Below are 16,991 nucleotides of genomic sequence, written 5' to 3' on the forward strand. Positions count from 1 at the left end.
AATGGAGTGTTGATAAGAAACGAGGTGCCCTCCTTATTCCTACTTTCTTGACCAGAAGTCAGGCTGCCCGACATCCTGATGCCATAGCTTCCTGGCCTAGAGCCAGAGCTGGACTAAGAGGAGGACAATTAGGCAGCTGCCTGGAAGCCCATCTACAAGGCTGTGCCTAGTTCTGAATCACATGGGCTCCAGTTTAACTCAAGTTCCTCATGTGGTTCCATACATAACTGGAGAACCCAGCCTACTCCTGGTGGAGCAGAGAGGACCCCCAAAGGCAACGTTTAAAACTCTCTGGCAATGATTTATCTCTGTTGAATATCTTTGCAATGTGTATGCCACCAAGCCTACATACAACCATTTATAACACAGAGAAAATAATAGCACCTATTTTGAATGGTTTTTTAAGGATTAAATTAGATAAAAGTCCTTAGGACAGAATCTGACATGAGGTAAACACTAAGAAAAATGCTAGCACTATTTCTATATAGCAATCCAGTATAGATTCGGATGCTTTTGTAAAAACAAAGAAAGATTGGGAAAACAAAAGAAAACTCTGGTTTCTTCTCCTTCACCTTTTTTATCTCTTTCTTTTTCCTTCTCTTGGAGGTGGTGGGATGGCCAAAGGTCAAAGCAGTGAGACTGAGGGGTTGGTAGTGGCTGCAAAGTCAGAATCAGAGCAAAGGAGGGGGTGGAGCAGGGTGGAGATGGATGGAGTGGTTAGGTGATTGGTTACATACAGGAGGATTGAGCAAAGGACTAAATATATTGAGGATAATGGGAGATGGGTTTCTTTCTGTTGGAGAAAGTACTTGAAATATGGAGAGGGGAAGGTGAGAGAGAACCATTGGGGAAAGAAAGAGAGAGAGAGAGAGAGAGAGAGAGAGAGAGAACATGAGTGCTTTACTTTTGAAAGAACCTAAGATCAATGATGTCCTGATTGTCATTTGTATACCAAACACTGCATCTTAGTTTCCAAATATCCTTCTCCACTAAAAAGATCCAGGGCTCCTGGAAGAAATGGCTGATTCCAGGGCTAGGGCAAATAAAGTACCTGATGATCCTGGAATATCTTTTTGTGCTAGAAAAAAAGGGAAGAGATTGGAGAATGCTGGGGCTGTATAACAAGGAAACAGAATCTAAAGCTTAAAGGGGCTGGCACTGGCCAAATCTGGGACAACCTACGCTTTAGAATATTCAAGATAGGAAGGAATAGATTACACCCCACTGAATAAAACGGAATCTGAGATAGATAGATAGATAGATAGATAGATAGATAGATAGATAAACAAACAAATAAATAAATGAAAAGGAAATGTTTTCCTTACAGTAGAATGCCAACTAGTAAATGTAGAAGGGATGGAAATAGAAAATCGCCATTTGGCAATAAATAGTGTTGGTTGGTTTGGGCATGATTCATCAATGGATGATACAGTTGGAGAGTTGAGGTCTGATGATAAATAGGATAGTGACATGATCTTAGCGTATCTTCCTTCAGACACTAATCATATACCAAGGAAAACCTGGCTGACACAAAAGCTCATCAACGCTAACATCATCATCAGTAGACAGGTAAACAGAACGTCTCTCCCCTTGATCCAAGAACACTTAACTATTTCTGAGATATTTCTGCCCAAAGTTCATGTCTGAGCCTAGTCATGACACCCAGGGTGAGGGGGTCTTCTCAGAGGTAAATAGAATAAAAGGCCTGTACTCTTTCAGACTTAGGAACTCTTTCAGATTGGAGAAGACCAAAGAGGTTGGACAACTAAATGCATTGTATATTCCTGGACCCGAGGGGCTAGCTGGAACCCTTAAGTTTGTATCAAATTTGTCAGAAGTGTGGGTGGCCTGGGAACCCTGGGATCTGAGACTGGGGTCTGACAAGGGGTGTCTTCTAGGGGACTGTGCCCTCAACCTGTGAAGTCGGTGCTAGCTCCAGAATTGCACTGTGAAGTGCACCAATCCTTCAGGTGCACCTGGACAGCAACCAGGTTAACCATCACAGGTGACAGAAAGAGAACTCACTTACGAGTCACACAAATCCTGTCTAACCCCAGTTCTGACACTTTCTTCTAACAGGATGACAAACTCCCTGAGCCACAGCCCCCTTCCTGCTGTCTCTACCCTTGTCTTGTGACGTTGCAGAATGATTCCTTCATGCAAACCATCAGCGATGATCTATGACATTCTCACTCTGCAAAGCATTGTTAGGAGCCCAGTGCCCACACAGAGCCCTCCCCTCAGGAGCTTCTGTTTAGTGGTGAGGCAAGAGAAAGTAGCTTAAATTGAGGACGTCCCAGAGTGAGGTAGGGAATCAGTTTTTTAAAAAATATTGTAATTGATTTTAGTGAGAGAGGAAGGGAGAGGGTGAGAGAAAGAAACATCGATGTGAGAAACAGAAATTGGTTGCCTACCCTAAGCACCCTGACTGAAGATCGAACCCACAACCCAGGCATGTGTCCGACCTGGAATGGAACCGGCAACCCTTCAGTGCATGGGACAACGCTCAACAAACTGAGCCACACTGGCCAGGGCGGGAATCAGTTTAAATGAAGAAAAATTTGAGGTCTGACATGATCTCATTGTGGAGGCTTTTAGATCAGTCCTTCTTCCCTCATCCTTTACTGCCAATTCCCAAATATTCACACAGCTCCTCAAGCAAATGGTGGGAGCACCAAAATCAGCCCTCTACCCACAGCTCAGATTGCCGTTAATGAGTTAATATTTCCTTCTCTACTAGAGGCCTGGTGCACAAAAATTCATGCACTGGAGTGGGGGGGGTCCCCTCAGCCCAGCCTCTGCCCTCTCGCAGTCTGGGAGCCCTCAGGGGATGTCCAACTGACTGCTTAGGCCCACTCGCCCTACCCCCACCGCTGCTGCCGGCCTCCTCTGTGGGAGGCAACCAGGCAGGCTGATCAGGGGATGGCACCAGCACTGGCCAGTGGCCGGCCCTGCCCCACCATCACCCCTCTGCTGCCACCGCCCCTGTTGCCATCCCCTCCCTCTGCCCACTGGCACGTGCCTTGGCTGGCCTGGTGCCACCTGCTTGCCAGCCCTGCCCCCAGCCAACCGGTAGTTCTGCCATTCAGTCAATTTGCATATTATGCTTTTATTACATAGGATTAATAAATCACTTTAAAAAACAACAGTATAAGATGTCTACCTATTTACTAAATTGCCATATGTAACATGATAGGGAAAAATAAAAAGCTGTCTTACTTTTATCAGTTGCCACTTAGATAAAACCAGGATTCTTTTTTGCTACAGGAAAACCTTTACTTCTGCTCATAAGAGAGCTATTGAAAAGCAGGCCCTCAGTTTGCCTGTGGCTCACAGCGACTGGTGCTTTATTGCAAACAGTGGGATTTCTATGGCTTTCCTTCCTGCTTGGTTAACATTGATTTATTGTCTTTATCAAGTAGTGTGAAGACCCCAAACTGCCTTTGCCTCTCTCCCTCTTCTCTGGCATTTCCTCTTTTAGGTCAGAAACAAAGAAGGATTGTATGCTTATCCCCATACCCATGGTAATTTCTCCCCTACCCTCCAAAAAAGGTCACCCAAGCAATTAGTTACTCAATCTACTTTCTCTTCCTTTATTGGTACTTAGCCACATTTTCCCTGGTCAGAAATTAATTTTTGTATATAGCATGAGGAATGGATTAAAATTAATTTGTTTTTATAAAGATGTCTAACATTAGGTGACTATATGCGTGGGGCTGTTTCTCACCTCTTTTTCTGTTCCTTTAACCTAATAGTCTATCCTTATAGCTCAGCCACATTTTATAACTTCTTTAGTAATCGCTATAGTCTCATTATTTTCTTAGGTCCACCCTTTTATTTAAACAAAATACCATCCAGGCTATGTGGCTCAGTGGTTGAGTGTCGACCCATGAACCAAGAGGTCAGGGTTCGATTCCCTGTCAAGGCACATGGTCAGGTTGTGGGCTCAATCCCCAGTGCGGGGTGTGCAGGAATAGCTGGTCGATGATGTTTCTCTCTCATCAATGTTTCTATCTCTCCTCTCCCTTCCTCTCTCTCTCTCTCTAAAAATCAATAAAATAAAAAACCTAATTTTTTTTTATTCTTGAGCTTATAAAATATATTTCATGTTAGTGGCTGAGTTTTTAGAAATATCATAACTGAGACCCCCTCCTCCCACCTTCCATTAGAATTGACCTCACCTTTACTAATGTCACACCTCTTACTGGGGGCAGCCTGCATCCAGTGCCTGGTCACCAATTCAGGGGTGTAAAGGCCCTGTCCGTTCATCCCAATTTAGGACAGCTCTGCTGGGCCATCCCAGCTTCAGAGCATCACAGCCCAACTTCTCCCTCTGCCCATCCTGCGTGCCTCACTCCCCCAGGTGAGTTTCACCAGAGTATTCATAACACGCTTCATACATGCAAACAGGTCTGCTTTCCTGGGACCCCATCTGAGGCACAGGCCTTCAAATGGCTTTCAGGCTTAATTTAACTCCTTACTTTTTGCTATGAAGTCAAAATGCTCCTCTTTTTAGAAATGATTGAATTTAAAATTTTAATAAATCAAAGCCTTCATTTCAAAAAGCCTTGCCTGAATTCTATTTTAAAAGGTGTCACATTGAGATTGAGGGCATTTTCGAACAGGTGACTTTTTGTCAAAAATCCTCATTGGCTCCTCATTTTCTCCATGCTAGGGTAAGATCCAAACTCTTTAGCATGAGGCATAAAAGGCCCTTTGGAAGTTTCCTCCATGTGCTCTTTCCAGTCTCAGCTCCCACTCCCATCCACGCTGTGTTCGAAGTTCCAGCCTCCCAGAATTCCTCTCTTTCTCATCCAAGCACAGCGTGCTCTTCAGGCCTGGAGGACCCCTGGCTCCCTGCTCCCTCCCGTCCTCTCGTCCAGGTGGGCTTCCAGTTATCCTTTAAACCCCAACCAGCACTGTGAGGTCCTCTGGGAAGCCCTCCCTGACTCAGCTTAAAGGGTTTGTTTCCTCCTCAGAATACCCAAAGACCTTTGCACACACATCTAGTAAGATACCATTTTTTAAACTGATTTTTAGAGAGAGAGAAAGGGAGAGGGATAGAGAGATAGAAACACCTATGAGAGAGAAACATCATTGATCAGCTGCCTTCTTCACGCCCCACATCGGGGATCGAGCCTGCAACCCAAGCATGTGCCCTGACTGGGAATAGAACCATGACCTCTTGGTTCCTGGGCCGATGCTCAACCAATGAGCCACACCAGCCAGGCTAGTAGAAAAAAAGACATGTTGAAGTCCTAATAGCCAGGATCTTACAATGTGACCATATTTGGAAATACAGTCTTTACAGACTAATCAAATTACAATGAGGTCATTGGGGTAGTTCCAATCCAATATGACTGATGTCCTTATAAAAAGGGGACAATTGAGCATAGAGGGAGACATGCACAGAGGAGAATGTCAGGGGAAGATGGAGGACTTGAGTACTGTGTCTACAAACCAGGACTGCTGAAGATTGCCAGCAAGCCACCAGCAGCTCGTAAGAGGTAAGGAAGTATCCCTCTCTTAAGGCAGCGGTTCTCAACCTGTGGGCCGCGACCCCTTTGGCGGTCGAACGACCCTTTCACAGGGGTTGCCTAAGACCATCCTGCATATCAGATATTTACATTACGATTCATAACAGTAGCAACATTACAGTTATGAAGTAGCAACGAAAATAATTTTATGGTTGGGGGTCACAACATGAGGAACTGTATTTAAAGGGCCAGAAGGTTGAGAACCACTGTAGGGTTTCAGAGGGAGCATGGCCTTGCTGATGCCTTGATCTTGGACTTCTAGTCTCCAGCTTCAGAGCATCCCAGCCCAACTTCTGTTGTTTCGAGTCACCTCATTTGTGGTACTTTGTTATGGCAGCCCTAAGAAACTAATATAGACATTAACCAATTAGAACTAAGACTATTGGCCATATTTGTCTTCCTAACCTTTCAAATCAAGGTCAGAAGCCAAGCCTTACATACGATATCATGCCCAATTCCAAGCCTAGGCCTGGCACAAGGAAAGCCCTCAACTATTTGAGGAAATGAATAGTGGCCAGCTCCCTGCATCACAAACTGGGGTTTTGAAGGATAGTGAGCTACCATCCAAAATGTTCAAGAGATCAGGAGTATGGTGATTGACACCGCCACAGGCTTTGGAGTCTACAGAACCTGGGCACCTGACCTCCATTTCCCCATCTGTAAAATGGGGAAAACACCCTTTCAGTCATGGGAGTATGGGTGGGATTAGATCACATGTGGTATAAATAAAAAGAGCAGATATTAAATTATAAGCATGTGACACTGGCCCCCTCCACCTTCTAAGGCGATTTCTGTGCACCACTCAACTCTTGGACATCTTGTTTGTATTATAATAAACGGGATCTATAGGATATGAAATCATATACAAAGTATGGCAGTGATAGAAGCAGAAACAAACTATTCCAGAATGAAATATATCAAAATGTGAACAGTGTTGTCTTGGGTTAGTGCAATTATGTACATGTAGATTTTTATTCTCCCAGGTTTCCTGTGTTTGAACTTTTGTATATAATGTAATAGGAGAATGGCCTCAGAGTCCGAAACTGTTTCATCTCTGATGTGCTTTGTGACTTTGGGCAAATTAACTTCTCTGATTGGTCATTTGTAAAATGTAAAAATATTCCTCTTTCATAGGGTTCTTTTGATGATTAAATGAGATGATGATACCAGTTAGGAACTTAGCATAGGGCTCTGCACAGAGTAGTGCTAAAGAAAATGTATTATTATTATCGAATGAGCATGTATTCACTTTATATATTGTTGGATTTGATTTGCTCATATTTTATTAAGGATTTTTGCACATATGTTCATGAGCAATATTGGTCTGTAGTATACTGTGCATATATTCATTTTATAATTGTAAAAAATCTCTTCAAAAATAAATGTTTAAGTTTAGCTATGATAAGCTTGGTTTCACAGATTAGGCATGAAAAATTCATAGTGAAATAATAGGAGCAGACGTCATCTTCCAACGTGAGACAAATGCCATAGCTTATGCCTACGTGCTTGGCTCATGTGCTAGCAAGTGGGGACCTCACATCCTACTGATAAGCTCAGTTTTTAAAAGGTGAATAAATTCCCTGAAAAATATACAACTCTAAAATAAAAATGCTGACTAGACAGTAAATGTCACAGGGCCAGAGAGCAAAAGAATAGCCAAAATTCACCCAGGTCTTAATGAAAGCTAAGCTGAACAGATATTTTGCCTTCTAGAGACTACAAGATCAGATGTAAAAGCAGACCTTACTGGCATAGCCCAAAAATAAAATCTAGCCCTGGCTGGTGTTTGTCAATGGTTAGAGTGTCAGCCCATGCACCAAAGGGTTGCAGGTTCAATTTCAGGTCAAGGGCACAAACCTGGGTTGCAGGTTCAGTCCCCAGCCCTGGGCATGGCACATGTGGGAGGCAACCAATCAATGTGTCTTTCTCACAACAATGTTTCTCTCTCCCCCTCTTCCCTTCCACTCTCTCTAAAGATCAATGGAAAAAATATCCATTAGTGAGGATTAACAAAAATAATAATATTAATTAAAAATAAAATCTACAACTATATAGATACTCAAATGTTCAAATGTTTATTAAGCTCATAAAACTTAAACTGGGCCCTAACTGGTTTGATTCAATGGATAGAGCATCAGACTGTGGACTGAAGGGTCCCAGGTTCGATTCTGGTCAAGGGCATGTACCTTGGTTGTGGGCACATCCTCAGTAGGGTGTGTGCAGGAGGCAGCTGAATCAGTGTTTCTCTCTCATCAATGTTTCTAACTTTCTATCCCTCTCTATCCCTTCCTCTCTGTAAAATATCAATAAAATATATTTTAAAAACAAAAACAAACTTAGACTGGAATTTTAGAGCCTTAAGTAAATTTAGAGATCACTTAAATTGACTGTTTTTAAACAAAGAAACTGAGACCTAAGGAGGTCAGATGACTTACTCAAGGACATACAAGGAATTCTATTTTAAACCAGCTGAAATTTTATTAACCCTCCTATACTTTATCACTTATGATTGCTAATCTTCCCTCTGGTTAACTTCCTACTTGGTCTTTATATCAAGTGATGTAGGAGATTACTGGTCTCATTTGAGTACTCTCTAGGCATCACTTCATTCATTCATTCTACAAATATCTCCTGCATATCTCCTGGGTTAGGCTCTATGTAGGCACTGGGGATACAGTGGTGAATAAGACAGGAGGCCACTTCTGCTTTGAGACAGACAAGTGCTAGAATGATGACAATGGGAGTGCTATGGCACCACCTCCAACCACGCAATGCCCATCTACAGACTTTCTCTTCCCTTCGGCCCATCCAGCCCTCTTCTGTCACCATTTCATAGATCCTTCCAGACTCACTGCCTTGTGAGTTCTCAGACTCTAAAACAATGACCTTATACTCTAGAGCTCTCCACCATCCAGGATTGCTGATAATCCTTTCCCAGAGAGCGTGAGCTAGTGGGTGTCCTGCAGGCAGAGGTGGAGCAGCAATGGGTCCCAGCACCCCTGAGATTCTGATTCAGTGAATTTGGGATGGGATTGCCAAGTAACTGGTATTTTAAAAACTCTTCCATGACCCAGATCATCTGCCTCATCTGGGAACCCTGATGTAACAGTTACAGAAACCCACCTGCCTGCCCTACTCACAGCATCTCTTGGGCATTTGCTGCCACAGACCCAAGCTACCACCCCCAGAACATACCAGGTCATTCAGAAATTCTTTCTTCTCCACTGGAATTTGGACTTGAGATATGGAATTCTAGCCAGCCTCGTTTGGCTTTATAACTAGAATCCATCCACCGATTCATTCATGCAGCATTAAATAATTATCCATTAATGAATTCCAGATTAGGGGATCAAAGGCAAAGTCCTTCTCTTATGGTGCTTATTTTCTATCAGGGGATGGGTTAAACAGTAAAAAAAATAGCATAATAATATCTCAGGTTCAGATAAGTGCTAACAAGACACACAAAGAAGGTCAAGGCACCAGAAAGACAGGGGGCTGCTATTTTACATGAGGTGGCCAGCAAAGACCTCTCTGAGAAGGTGGCATTTGTATAGATCCCCAGAGGAAGTAAGGAGAAGAGAAGTGGCCTTGTAGGGAAAGAGTCGTCCAGGCAAAGGGATCAGACAACATAGAAGCCCCAAGGTAGGCATTTAGGAGGCCCCAGTGTGCTTGGTGTTTTTAAGCAGCTGTGAAGAGGCCAGTGGGGCTGGGGAGGAGAGGGCATGGAGGGAAGTGAGGGGAGAAAGCTAGGCCAGGCTTGTTTTCTGTAAAGGGCCAGGTAGAAATACTTTAGGCGTTGTGGGCCATATGGCTATGTCACAACTACCCAGCTCTGCTGTTGTAGCTTAATAGCAGGCCTAGACAATATGTAAACAAGTGAGTAATTTATCCCTTAGGTGTGTTGAGAACCCAGAACTTGTCTAGCTATTGTACTTGGTTCCTAGGGCTGAGGTAACAATAAAACTTTTAATTTTTCCAATAAAACTTTATTGGCAACAACAGGTGGTGGGCCATATTTAGCCTGCAGGCCATTGCTTGCTGACCTCTGTTGTAGACCACAGTGAGGACTTTGGATTTTATTTTGAGTGAGACGGGACCATTGGAGAGTTTAAAGTAAAGCAGTGATGTGATCTAAGCTATACCTCAAATATATCCCTCTAACTGACCTGTGTTTTGAAAATCACCATAGCTGCTACCTGTAGAATGAACCACAGGGGGATAAGGGGAGAAGCAGTTGGGAAGCGATAGGTAAGAGATGCTAATGGCCTGGACCAGGGTAGAGGCCATGGAGATGGTGAGAAGAAAGTGGTTAGAATCCAGATATGTTTTGATGGCAGGGTTGACAGGATTTCCTGATGGATTGAATACAGAATGTGAGAGGAAAAAGAATCCAAGAATGACTCTGAGGTCTGTACCCCGAGACACAATTCACTGAGAGAACAGAGATGGTAAGAATGGCCTGGCAACTGAGAATCCCGAGCAGCAGTGGGGAAAAGAGACTTTCATCAGCCTGTGCTCTGTGGTCATTTCCCAGTACAATCTTGAGCTTCAGTGAGGGTGTACAGAGGTGTGCAAATTGCTTGCTCACCTGCATACTGTATACACAGGTCTGTCTACAGCTGAATGGGGGTACCAGCGACACACACTGTGATCCTGATGGCTGAGGTGGGCTGCATGGTGGAACCTAAAAGATATGCCCATGCCCTAACCCAGGGGTGGGGAACTTTTTTGGATATTTGGATATATATGACATCATTCACGGGCCATACAAAATTACCAACTTAAAAATTAGCCTGCTATATTTAGTCAAATATTTAATTAATCCAAACCTAATACCTTGACAGGGCCAGACCAAGTGATTTTGCAGGCCTTAGATGGCCCACGGGCCAGACGTTCCCACCACTGCCTTAACCCATGGAACCTGTGATGTGAACTCATTAGGAAAAAGAGTCTTTGCAAATATAATTAAGTTAAAGATCTCAAGATGAGATCATTCTGGACTGTCTGGGTGGCTCCTAAATCCAATGACGTGTCCTTATGAAAGACACACAGAGAGAAGAGGAGGCGATGTGAAGACAGAGGCAGCCATAAACCAAGGAAGCAGGAGCCACTGGGAGCTGGAGGAGGCAAAGGGGATTCCTCCCATGGAGCCTTGGAGGTGGCATAGTCCTGCCAACCTCTCAAGATTGGGCTTCCAGCCTCCAGAACTGTGAGAGAATGTGTTCCTGTTATTTTAGGCCACCTGTTTGTTGGTCATTTGTTACCTAAGCCCTAGGAACCAAGTACAATAGCTAGACAAGTTCTGGGTTCTCAACACACCTAAGGAATAATTTTTTAAAAAGTGATGGATGAACAAAATAGTAAAAGTTAGCATCACTAATCCCACGCTGAAAGCATTCATGTTGATGTGATAAAAGACTCTATCTAACCAGAACATTCAGCAAGGCAACTGCCAGACTAAAAATATAAATGTAAGCACGGGCACCTGACTGCTAATTTGTCGATGTAATGAATGCGGTCATGCAGAAAAAGAGAGGCCCGGAACTCTGCGTGTGCCTCGGGCTCCCATCTGCAGACGTCTGTGGGTAAGTGCGCTGGCCTGTGAGCACACTCAGGAAACGGGGAGGGGGTGCAGCAAGGAGAGGGTCCTTGTGAATGCACCTCTTTTTGTATCACTGTGAGTGTCTCTGTGGTATCAGTTTGTGGTTTCCTGGCTGAACCCTTTCTTCTCAGGTTTTCAGAGACTATTCTGACATATGGGGGGCTGGCCTGGGCTGGCTTCATTTATTCTCTTTAGGGTGACCTTTCTTTTAGAAACGATAACTTCCCAGGACAGGGAATCATGCCTTCCTCCCCTCTGGCACCTCAACCTAGTGGTCTTACTCCTAGTGGCATCTGAAGGAGGGCAGCAGGTTTGTTCTGGAAACACAGAACCTGAGCGGATGCACTGTGGGCTGGAGGCTGCTCTTCTGACCACATGGGGCGGTTGGCTGGGTGTCTTAGCTCCAGCTGCTACAACACAATACCAGAGACTGGGTGGCCTAAATGACAAGCATTTATTTCTCATCGTCCTAGAGGCTGTGAGGTCCCACCTCAAGGTGCTGGCAGATTTGGTTTTTGGTGAGGGCTCTCTTCTCATTTGTAGATGGCAGCCTTCTTGCTGTGTCCTCACATGGCGGGGAGAGCGCTCTCATCTCTTCACCTTCTTTCAAGGACACTAATCCCATCATGGGAGCCCTCAAGACCTCATCCAAACCTAATCACCTCCCACAGGCCCCACCTCCTAATACCATCACATTGGGGCTTCCACATAGGAATTGGGGGTGGGAGACACAAACATCCAGCCCATCACACCCCGTGTCTGGTTAAGGGATAGATTTAAACAATAAACTAAATGGGATGATTTTCTAATGAGTATAGGGCAGAATGGGCCACAATATCTGAAATCTGCTTCTCTGGGAATGATCTGGAATGTGCTGTGTGACCTGGATTTACTAGGGAGGGCAGTGAGTACAAGTGTGTGCAGAACAGGCTACATTTGGGACTGGACTCTGCCCTCCTTACACATCAGGCAAGTGACACCCACCAGACACCCCTGGACACCCCTGTAGCCTGGGGTCCTTGTTTTGAGGGGAGGGGACACAACTGGACCTGGCGGGAAGGGCACGGGATGTCTCAGTCATCCCCTCCCGGGAATGTAAATGGATTCTGAGTGGGGTGATGCTTCAAGACAAAATGAGGGTGAATGTGGCTTTCCAGCATGAAAGAGGCTGGCTGAGGAACAGGGTCTAGGATGTGGGGGTCCTGCCTGCACCCTGGGAACCACACCATATCACAGACAAGTGCCTGCTTTTCTGCTTAAGATCCTCCTTGTGCGACACAGATGATCCGATGATGGACAGAGATGGGCCCATGCAGAGAATGGGTCAGCTGGGGTTAGCCAGAGAGAGAAAGCACCATGAGCCAGCAAGTCAGTGTGAGGCAGAGAAAGGAGCAAATATGGCACTTAGAAGTAGGTGACCATATAATTTATCCCCAGAATCATGAAGCTCTTGAGATTGGCAGGGGCACTGTTAACAGTCATCCCTAGACAGTGCATGTAAACTAAGACTGTCCAAGACAAACCAGGACACATGGTCAACCTACCCAACACACCCTAGAATAGAGTAAGTGAAGAGGAAAGAGAAAGGAGAAGAGTGTGGGTAGAGAGCATGGGGGCAGAGAGAGAGAGAATATGAAAGAGAGGCTGTAAGAGTCAGAGAGATGCCCTGTGTGGGCACGTCTGGGTGGCACTCCGCTGGTTGTTTACAAAGTGTTATCTTAAACCCTTTCCCAGACAAGCAAATTAGCATGTGAGAGAAATATATAGTGCTAGAGCCTCCACTTGCTACAGAGATTCTGAGCTCCCAAACAAACACAGTTTCCAATGAATATCAAACAAAAGGGGAAATGAAAAATCAAGAAGAGACAGATTTAGCACGTTGCTTAATTCTCTTCAACACCTGTCCTAAGGACAAGGGCCAGCGCTTATTCACCCAGCTTTTTAACAACACAGAGAAAGCATCATGAGGCTATTGTATTTGCATAGAAAAAAGTGGAGAATAAAAGAAACACATGAATTCAGCAAGTATGCACGGAGTGACTATGATTTGGAAATGTGCTACCAATGGACCATGCCAAGGTGGTTCTTGATTGCTTCTATTTCATCAGACACAGCGAGGTGGGATTGCCGGAACTTCAAGAGTGTTCATATGGAAGGACTTGGCAAGCTTGAAAGGGCTGGCAGCGTTTTGAGCATGAGGAGATGGTAAAAGAAGATATGTAGCTGAAAGTAGAAAGTTCCGTCAAAGAACAAAGCCCGGCTAGGGAAGGAAAGCGCAAGAAGAGGGCAGGAAGCAGGGGTGGGAGGGGCCCCTCTAGGAGGAGAGCCTCAGGCGGGGAAGCTGGGTATGGACCTATAGGCCTGTGGCAGCGTCCACAATTAGCCCTTGAATAGCAAAGCTGTTCCTCGACTTTGGGCTGAGCTCTTCTGTACTCTCTCCTCTCACAGAACCTCTTTCTTCCTGTCAGAGTACTTGCCTCCACTTGTTGTAAAGGTTCATTCATCAGTGTGAGTCACTGTCAGGCTCACCTTTGGCCTGGACGCTCCATGAAAGCAACGAGTGCATCTGTGTTTGGGGGTATGTCATAACAAGCATGGTGCCGGTACACGGGGCACTCAACACATACTTGTGAAATGAATGATGATATTATTCAGGACTCTTTCATAAATGATCTCACCCACAGCCATGGCTTCAACCACTCTGCCGAGGCTGACAACACTCAAATGCCTATCTCTAGCCCAGTTCTTTCCTCGAGAATCATGGATCAAAGAGTCTACTCAGCATTTTCACATGAAAATGTTAGAGCATCTCAATGGCACTGACAGGTCCGAAACTGAACTTGTGAACGCCACACTCCCCCGTTAGTTTCTCCTCAAGTGTTCTTCATTTTAGGAAGTGGGGCCCTGTCCACCTGTACCAGGGCTTCCAGGCTTGACACCTCCTTCTTCGTCATTCCTGTATCTCTTGTCCATCAGCAAAACCTTTCATTCCCACCTCCTGAATTATCTGCATTACAATCACTTCTCTCCATACACCATGGTGGCTAAGAGTGCACACTCTGGAGGTGGGTTAACTGGCTTTGAAAATAGGTCCCTCCACTTAACTAGCAACTTGCTTAACTCCTCTGGACCTTATTTCCTTGTATACAAAATGGAGATAATAATAACAGTATGTGCTTCATAGGGGTTTTTTGAGAAGTCAGTAGGATAATGCATAAGCTGTGCTTTCAAAAGTGCTAGCTGCTATCATCACCACCATCACCTTGACCTTTGGCATCAGCATTACCATCACCACCATCATCATCACCATCATCATCACCATCATCATCATGATGATGGTGACCTTTTGAGTGTCTGACACTACTAACTACTCTTTCCTCAAATTTTCTTCTACCTTTATCTCCCCTGCTTGTCACCACCACCACCACCACCACCACCAACAACAACACCATCACAAACATCATTATCACCATCATTATCATCAACATTACCATCACCATAGCTATATCCCAATCTAAGATACCATCATCTGAATTACTGCAATACCACCTAACATCTCCCCACATCCATTCTTGCCTTCTTCCAATCTATTTGCCACTATGTGACCCAAGTTATCTTTTGAAAATGCAATCCGGCATCATTCATATGCTTAAACAATATCAGTGACTTCCCACAAGAGATGGGGTAAAATCCAAAATCGTGAATGTGGTTTAAATAGCCAATCTTGGCCATTCTTTAGCCTCAGACCTGCCCTGTGCCTTACCACTTCAGGACCTTCTGCTGGTAAAACTCTGAAATGTTGCTTATACTCCTTATCTCTCTGACTGCACAATGCCTTCTGCCCCCATCTCTCCACTGAAGATGTCTAGCAAAAAGTCATTATTGAACTTGTTACTGAGTCGAATAAACTTATTTTTAGCCTTATCTGATTTGACCTTTTGAGTGTCTGACACTACTAAGCACTCTTTCCTCAAATTTTCTTCTACCTTTGTCTCCCCTGTCCGTTCTTTTGTTTATTTTTATCTTTCTCTGGATGATTTATCTTTTTCCTTCACCTGTTCCTCCTTCTCTACCAGCCTCTAAGAAGTGATTTCCCAAGGTTTCCTCATTGAAACTCTTTTTCTCTTGCTCTACTCATTCTCTGTGGGTGATTCTATCCATTCACATGGTATCCGTTGCTTAATGACTCTTGAATCTTCAACTGTAGGTCCTTCCTCCATCCTAAGCTCCAGGTCCACTTTCCTCCATGAGGGTGTTTTTAATAAACACAACACATGTTAAAGCTGAAATCTCAGAACACCCTTTCTCTGTTAGCTCAATGAATGGTACCATCACCCATTCAGTTGCCTAAGCAAAAGCTTGAGTCACCCAGTCTCCTATCTTTATCTCCCTCCCTACATCTAGTTAATCATCAAATTCTGTTGATTCTGCCTCCTTGGATGTACTCAGATGTATTGACTTGTCTCTGTTCCCAATACCACTCCCGTAGTTCAAGCCCTCCTCATTTCCCACCAGCACTGTGGCCACAGCTTCCTAGCCCAATTCCCTTTCCTCTCTCCTGCCTTTTTTGTACTGCTATCAAAGTTTAGGGAAAAGAGCTTCCTAAATGATTTTTTCCAGAGAACTAGTGGCCCAACTTTTAACAGAAGGGGTTCTTAGGCCATTAAGAAATGGCTTAAGAAAACAGCCCCTCTGTGGTCCTTTCTTAGTGATCCACTATGCATATCAGCATATTTAATGCTCTGATAAGTCTTCTTGCAAAGAAATCTGTTCAGAATTGTTTAATCAAGCATCTCTCAAACTTCTTTGACCATAAAACTCCTTTTCCAGGACACATTTCCTAATATCTTGCAGGATACTATGGATTATTCAAAGCACAAATCTGATCATCTTACTTCTCTATTTGAAAATATGACAGGTAAGTGGATAAACACCAAAAGAAACTCTTGGAGATTCCTGAGCAGGGTAACGACCTAATAGCCACACAATCAATAACTTCCAATGATCGAGCTCACTTATCATCTCTAATCCTTACAACAAGATTACCTGTGGGCACAATCCCCAATGCGGAAACCGAAGCCAGATTGGTTAGGTGTTGGGTCTAAGGCCATAAAAACAATAAATAGAAAGCAGTATTTGGCTCAAGGTCTAGGTGGCTTTAAAACCATGGCTACTTGTAATAAATAGGTGATATTTTGCCTGCAGGATTGGAAACAGGAAAAACAAGAAGGCTTGGACATAAATTCCTAGAAGGCCCACATCTTTCTTTGTTTTCCATCTCTTTTCTCATAACCCTTGATAGTGCCTCGGGTGCTAGCCATTCTGCTTAAACTTGGGTCTCATTGCCCAGCAAGACATCAGGCAGCTCCAGGAAAGCCTCTCTCCTGCTTAAAAACTGTGTGTTTCTTCCTGGTGCCTGAACAAGTCCACATTCCTCAGCCTGATATCCCACACCCTTTCTTATCTGCCGTCAACATTTCATTTCTGATCCTGACTTTATACACTTTTCTGAATATAAGCCATGCTCCAGCCAAACAGAACTACTCACTGTTTAGCAGCCTCTCTGCCTTTGTTCTTGCTGTTCCCGCCTCGTGGAAAGCCTTCTGCTCTCCACAGAGCTGGCTTCCAATCTGCCTATCCTTCCGGTCTCTTTGCACTAACTCCACAGAACACATTCTGGTCTGGACCATCCAGATGCTCTCTGGTTTTCAGTAGAAAGTCAGGAATGTGCCCCCAGATTTGGAGGTCAGGTTAACTTCTGGAAATTACACCAGCAGAACCCACAGTGGATGGCATAAGCTATCTATAAAGACGACACACCCAAAGGGAGGCTCAAGAAGGAGAGAGTTAAG

At 44.4% G+C, this 16,991-nt stretch overlaps 1 protein-coding gene across 3 annotated transcripts in view; it reads right to left on the bottom strand.

Moving 5' to 3' along the window:
- PTK2B (protein tyrosine kinase 2 beta) overlaps positions 1-16,991 on the bottom strand; it is a 119,830-nt gene that overhangs the window by 31,953 nt on the left and 70,886 nt on the right. The gene's annotated exons all lie outside the window — the stretch shown is intronic.

Source organism: Myotis yumanensis, unplaced genomic scaffold, assembly GCF_028538775.1.
Source record: "Myotis yumanensis isolate MYYU_CA2020_CCGP unplaced genomic scaffold, mMyoYum1.0.hap1 SCAF_5, whole genome shotgun sequence".
Taxonomy (NCBI): Eukaryota; Metazoa; Chordata; class Mammalia; order Chiroptera; family Vespertilionidae; genus Myotis; species Myotis yumanensis.